At 30.3% G+C, this 7,341-nt stretch overlaps 1 long non-coding RNA gene across 3 annotated transcripts; it reads left to right on the forward strand.

The window, feature by feature from the left end:
* The first annotated feature begins 1,056 nt into the window (after positions 1-1,056).
* Positions 1,057-3,856, forward strand: LOC131641754 (uncharacterized). 3 transcript variants are annotated; one of them, XR_009295609.1, is made up of 4 exons: positions 1,057-1,910; positions 2,145-2,195; positions 2,283-2,686; positions 2,831-3,856. It is a non-coding gene; the product is annotated as an uncharacterized LOC131641754 (long non-coding RNA). The 3 variants fall into 3 exon arrangements; XR_009295608.1 differs by having other exon boundaries at positions 2,283-3,004; positions 3,107-3,851; XR_009295607.1 differs by having other exon boundaries at positions 2,283-3,853.
* Positions 3,857-7,341: the final 3,485 nt, after the last annotated feature.

Here is a 7,341-nt window from a genome sequence, read left to right on the forward strand (position 1 = left end):
AACAAATACAACCGTGATGAAATTATTTTTAATTCTTATATAAATATAAAAATTAATGAATTTGCCATTTGTTATATAGAAAATATGAAAAATGTTGGTACTGAAATTTGAAACTTATAAGCCTTAACATAACACAGTGATTGTTAATATTGAATATAGTGATATGTCTGTAAAAAAATACAAATGTTTAAATAAAAATTATTTCTTTGACTGATTGATTAACCGATATAATATAATGTTACTATAAATAAATTTTGTATTATTGTTAGGAATTAGGATTTTCCAAATCCCTTTATCTCCTATTTGACTAAAAAAGTACACATTTATTTTAAAAAATATTCTTATTTTGGAGCAACTTTTAAGAATATATTAGACTTTAGTTCAAAATAATTGGACATGATTTTATTAACTTATATAACTACAACAAATTAAAAGACAACACATCATGCAAATTCGAACAAAGACAAAAACGTATATAGTACGTATGAATATAATAGACACGTAAAATAGGAGACCATATCCCACTAGCTAGTAACTATCACCATCTATCAATAAATTAGTTGTATTTTCAAACCGGAATACGTGCCTAATCTGTCACACGAGCCAAATTAAAAATCAATACTATAGGTAGGGCATCTCCTTCACCACCCATTTGCTCTGGTTCCTAATCTCCACGAGGTCAAATTTTATATTCACAACCCATAATGCGTATGGTGTGACGAATAGTTTAAAAGAAAACAAAACTGATTTAAGTAAGGTTAGGTTAGGTTAGAGAGTCGTGTATGAATATTAAAATTGAATATTGGTTTATTTAACAAAAATCTTAACTTATAATCTAAAAAGATTTTCCACACCATGCTTGTAGGTTGTGGTTTTTTAATAACTCTCTCTCTCTCTCTCTCTCTCTCTCTCTCTCTCTCTCTCTCTCTCTCTCTCTCTCTCTCTCTCTCTCTCTCTCTCTCTCTCTCTCTCTCTCTCTCTCTCTCTCTCTCTCTCTCTCTCTCTCTCTCTCTCTCTCTCTCTCTCTCTCTCTCTCTCTCTCTCTCTGTTATGTGAATTAAAACTTGTTCTAGTATTAGTAGGTTTAGAGTTGTGAAAATAGACTATCCCGTCTACGGTTTTAGTTATAGTGGGCCTCTAATTTTCTAATATTATAATATAAGAAAACTATATCTTTTTCAACTTTCAATCTGGTGCTGCCAAGTGGCTTCCTGTGAACACAATATTCCATTCTTCAGAAGGCGCCACATCACTATTGATTTCTCAACCTTCCATCAGTTACTATTTCTCAATCTGAGTTCTTGTTTCTTCTGCCTTCCACCTTCCATCGGTTAATGATATTTACTTCACTCAACCTTCCACTTCTAGCAGTTACACGTATATGCAGACTCTTTCTCTCTTTCTTTCTCTCACGTCCTCTCTCTCCTTCTTCCTCCTCTTCTTTCTTCTTCTTCTTCTTCTTCTTCTTCTTCTTCTTCTTCTGCTTCCTTTTTCCTCTTCTTTCCAAGCCGTAATGATACCGTCAAAGTTCTTTCAATAACAAATCAAGATCCTATCTGTAACACATTGCTAACAAGTCCTAACCGAAGCCGATAAAATTATTGAACTCAATCATACATATGCAATTTCGTATCTTGTCACTGGTGTTTGATTTCACTAACTGATGTTGTTTTTCACAGGAATTGAACATTGGTAGCTTAACTGGTGTTGAGCTTCTTAAATATTTTTCTGGTTTTCGAATTCAAGTTTTATAAGAAGCTTTGAGGTTTGAAGATGGTCGAGATTGGAGCAATTCTCTTCCTTCTTCTATTTGGTGTTTTTTGTCAAATGTTTTCATCGGAGCAATTTTCAGGCGGTTTTCTGGTGGTCGATAAACGTGGATCTCCTATTCCCTTTTGATTTCTTTTCTGGTACTCCTTCCTTCTTTCACTTCTGTTTCGTTTGTGTGGTGTTATGTTGTTGTTCATGTTAACAATGTGTTTTCAAAATACAGAGCTTTGCACCTTGCCTGTTAAGTGTTCGATGTTAAGTGTTCGATGAAAGTTCCAAACCAATCTCTTTCTTATTTTTCGGTTTCAGATTTATTGTTGTTGATGTTTTATTGTTGTTGTTAATGTGACATTTGTTGGAAATTTTATTTGCAGGGTGAGGATATTTATGATGTTGTGATTAGAAAAGTGAAGGAAGAGACAGGGGTAAGCAAACACAAAATAAAGTACATATTAATTTGTAGTGTTTTATTTTTTTCTTGTCACTGACTGTTTTGATCATTATTAATTAAGGGTGTCGAGCATTGAGAGCAAGCCAAGCCGACCATTGGGAGAAACCCGTATACTTCACGTTGCAGCAGATTTTCTGGTCCCCGTTTCAATTCCTAAGGAGCCTACAGTTTCGTCAATCCGTCGCTGCATCCACATACCACACGTTTCAAATTACTATTGACAGCACAGGTAATGCTTCCGGTCATCGTTGGAAAAGGCGTTGACGTTTGGGATCACAGGCGTGACCTAAATTTGTCTGGTACTTATTCTTTTAATTTTTCTTATCTTTCATACAATACAATACAGATTGAAATGCAGCGGATTGTTCTGAATATTGGAGTTAGGTTCTTTAGCTATGACCAAGCATCTAAGTATGCTATGCACATCAACTGGTGTGCATAGTATACGACTCTTACATTTTTTAGGTACATGCTGGTTTAAGGCCTTGGTCTGTTTGGTATTGTATCAATATTATTCACAGGAATTTTAAGTGCATATGACATTTTTCCTGGGTTATTTTCATGTCTGTATGAAAACATTGTGGTGACTATTTTGATGTTTTGTTTTAGGTCATGAAGCATTGTGCGTATTCAAATTTGTCACGAAGTTCTCAAAGATTTGTCTCTGCTTTTTTTGAGTTGATATCATCATTAGCGGAAACATTTATGTAAGAATGGTTTCATTTACAGCATGTGTCATCTCTCACTGGTAAGCTTCAGAGCTTCACCGGGGATCTTGCCGAGGTTTAACTTCCAGTCTTTCAGTTCACCAAGAAAATTTCGAGTACTGGCTTTCAAAGGACATAAATAAGTGTTTATATTTATTATTGTTTATTTGCCTGATAGGTCAAGGATGATAAGTATTCGGCGAAATAGGCTTCCAAGGTTATGGAAGATCTCCAAGAACACCACCACCACATGGTCGGGAAGATACCTCAAACTCTCGGTAAAATTAGAACTTAATTGAAATTCGAAAGTAGTGATCATAGAATGTTCTTAAATTTTCTTAAGCGAGTTTTCTGAATTGTTCAGTGGCAGTGGTCCTGCTTATATAATTAGTTGGCTTTGAATTTTATTCTAAATGGCTATTGCATTTTTGTAGTGTAAATGAAACCATTTTTGTAGTGTATTTTCAAAAAAATCATCAATGTCGACTTCGTGTCAGTGGTCCTGCTTATATAATTAGTTGGCTTTGAATTTTATTCTAAATGGCTATTGCATTTTTGTAGTGTAAATGAAACCATTTTTGTAGTGTAAATGAAACCATTTTTGTAGTTGGCTTTGAATTTTATTCTAAATGGCTATTGAATTTTATTCTAAACACCCCGCAAATTAACCGCCGCAATCTAGCGCATTTTTGTAGTGTATTTTCAAAAAAATCATCAATGTCGACTTCGTGTCGGTTCCATTGTATTCCATTTTAGACATAATTTATCGAGATCTCTTTATTTTCACGAGTTTCAGCCTTTCAGGTACCTGATCAATCTCTTCTGGAGATGAAATGTTTATTATGTCTGAAGATTCTTTTAGATTTTCTATATCCTCACTTGCGTCATCTTTAATTTTAGCTTATTTGCTTGGTAGAGGATTATTAATATTGGAATCGACTTTTCTACCATGCATCATGCACGATTTCAATTCATTTACAATATTAGATTACCCAATAGGAGAATCCACTTCAATTGTAGTATTAACAACTTTAATTGGTTGTATAAAATTTGCAAATGAATAGTCTTTTGAACTTCTAGTTCATATTGGTTTGTACGAGGATCAAGATCTAAAATTGTTCATTTGAACTTCTTGTTTATGATTTCAGCTGCCTATTTCCTCCCCCTAATATTGGAAAAATTAATTTATCAAGTGTTATCAGCCTACTAGGCTCCAATCAAGTATTTGATTATTTGCTCAAATTATATCCTTAAAATTGAGATTCATATTAATTATATTTTTTTCAATATTCTTTAGTGACTCATCTTAATGTATTATATTGGAGCAATTGGAATATATACAACACATCAAAAGATTCACTTAAATGAGAAGTATTAGAATAAATTAGGGAGGACTAAGATATAGTATCTTGTTGGCTTGATGCGAATAAATATTTTAATACCATATTTTGGGTGTTTCAAATATATAATTTAGAATTGATGATCTCATAAGTATCAACCATATAATTAACTTTAGACGTCTAAAGAATGGATCTCCAGGCCCATTTTCTTTTTATGAATATATGTTACATGATATTCAATATCAATTTTAATAATATATGTGATTAGGGGTGTGCATTTTAACCGGTTTATCAGAACCGCTCCACAAATTCCAATGCACCACTTTAAAAAATCCAAACCACTTATATTATAAACTGACCCAGTCCATATTTTAAAATAAAAAATAAACCGGTTAGTTGTTTGTTAAAACCGGTTAAAACCAATAACAATGTATTCATTTTTTACTTTTCTGGCTACAGTGATATTGCCTTATGTCAAATACAATTTTGTTATTTGAGAAAAGTGCCGTGAAGAATAGATAAACACAATTTTGTTATTTGGTGTTTGATGTTATTGTGTTTTCAATGTTGTAATAGAAAAAACAATTAAATTGCTGCCTAAATTACAAAAAATATTTTTTATTTAAAATCCTTTTAGTGTTTTTTATTATAATGTGAAATAGAAAATAATAATTTAAAAATAAATAAATATAATATTGTATAAATAATACAACTGAAAATTAAATAATCTAAGATCAAATTAACGTAAGATTTTTTTTTAAAATAATAGTAAGTTTTCTAATACTTATAAAGTTATTAATTCTATTATGAGAAATATTAAACTCTTTTAAGAAGAAAAAGATATTATTAAATTATTTAAAATAACACGTATATTTACTTCTATTCTTTTTTTTTATTGGATTTGAGCTATATACACAATATTAAATGTGAACACCACTTTTATATTTTGATTTTGGACTCATGTGAAGTGTCTCAGAGCTATATGTACAATACTAAGTGCTTCCAATATATTATAATATGAGTAGTAGATATTAAGAGTTGGAATTTAAAATACATTTTATCTAAAGATCAGTTTGAAATGTAAAATTGTTTTGAAATCATTTGTTTTTTAAAATTGGATTTTGTGATAAAATGTCTGATATATCAACCTTGAACAATGTAATGGTTTGATTAATAAGATTTGGATAACGGTGCACATTAATTGAAAAAAAAAAAAGCAATAAAAATTGGTTAAAGTAAATAGATTATATAAACCAGTTTTAAAATTGGTTCAAATAAAAATTCAAATTTTGTTAAGAACCGGTTTTAAACCGAACCAATCCAAATGTAATCCGATTTTCAAATAAGAAACTGGTTTTATTGAAATGGTTCTAAGAACCACACCAAACCATATATGTGGATCAATTTGGGTTGGTTTAAGATCCATGCACACCCCTATATGTGATACTTATATATGAATTTCTAAAAAAATTCATAAAACAAGATCTTAGTCTAATTAGTTGAGAAAATAAGTTCACAAACTTCTGATTGTGACTAGAGACGTATGCATGATCATGTAGTCGATGCAATAATTAATGTCATAAAAACTCTTTCTCGAATTTTTCTTTGAAAACACACAAATTTATTGGATTGAAGAAACTTCTGGTTCTTCAAAACTAATTTTCGCATCATAATACATTCTAGATGACCAAACCAATTTTGCCAACAATTCACTTAAGTGTGAATCATAAACTTCTGGTTTACATTAATACATATGATTATATTTTTCTAATCTGTTTCAATCCATAGTAAATAATACAATTATTTATATAAAATATATTTTTAAAAATATATGGTATATAATTTAATTACAATTCTGACATCTAAATAAAAATATATATAAATTTTGATAATAATCACGTAGTACTTAAATCATATTACTATATTTTCTTACGCATTATATATATATATATATATATATATATATATATATATATATATATATATATATATATATATATATATATATATATATATATATATATATATATATATATATATATATATATATATATTATAAACTAAAGAGTGAAGATCCATTTTAGTTCCTCACAAAAATTGCAGAGGTCATATTAGTCCCTGAGGAAAAAAAAGTCTCTATTGAGTCCCTTATAAAATTTAACCGAGCCATATTAGTCCCTCTAGTAATATTTTTTTCAAATCAATTTTTTTCTAACTTTTGAACTATGACTGGACTGCTAGTGAAGATCCATTTTAGTCCCCCACAAAAAATGGAGAGTATACATCAGTCCCTGAAAAAAAGTCTCTATTTAATCCCATACGAAATTTAAAATTTAATTGAGCCATGTTAGTCCCTCTATTAATATTTTTTTCAAATAATTTTTTTTCTATTTTTTAAACCATGATTGGACTTGACAAGATAAACCTGCTTTCAGAAATTGAGTACGAGTCAGAGGTTGAGTTCCTTTGCACATGGTCTTCGGAGTCTGAATTTCCACCAGAAGCTAGGTTACCTAGTTGTGAGACATCAGAATCTTATCATTCAGGATTTGAGTCATCAGATTCTGATCTTTCAACCAATTTTCTTCCGACATATCATGTGTATTATTTTTGCCACAAGTATTATTTACAAAAGTAAAAAATTATTCTAAAGCATCCTAGTAGCATAACTAAACCTTCCTAAAAGATCATTAACAACTGAAACAATAACAACACCTAATACACAAGAATACATGACAAGAAAAACCATAGTCACCCACCTATAAGTCTGATAATAATCCCAACAAAGAAAACAACTTTGTGGTATCGCGATAATTTATCTACAATCCCTTCACAAATGATTTAAAATCATCAGTCGTAAAATATGAGTCCGTTTATAAATAAGAAAAATCGATTTGAAAAAATACTAAAAGAGAGACTAACATGGCTTGATTAATTTTTGTAAGGGATTAAATAGAGACATTTTTTTCTCAGGGGCTAATTTGGACTCTCTTATTTTTGTGAGGGACTAAAATGGGTCTTCATTGGCAGTCAAGTCACAGTTCAAAAGTAAGAAAAAAACCGGTTTGAAAAG

The sequence above is a fragment of the Vicia villosa genome, unplaced genomic scaffold, assembly GCF_029867415.1.
Source record: "Vicia villosa cultivar HV-30 ecotype Madison, WI unplaced genomic scaffold, Vvil1.0 ctg.004014F_1_1, whole genome shotgun sequence".
NCBI lineage: Eukaryota > Viridiplantae > Streptophyta > Magnoliopsida > Fabales > Fabaceae > Vicia > Vicia villosa.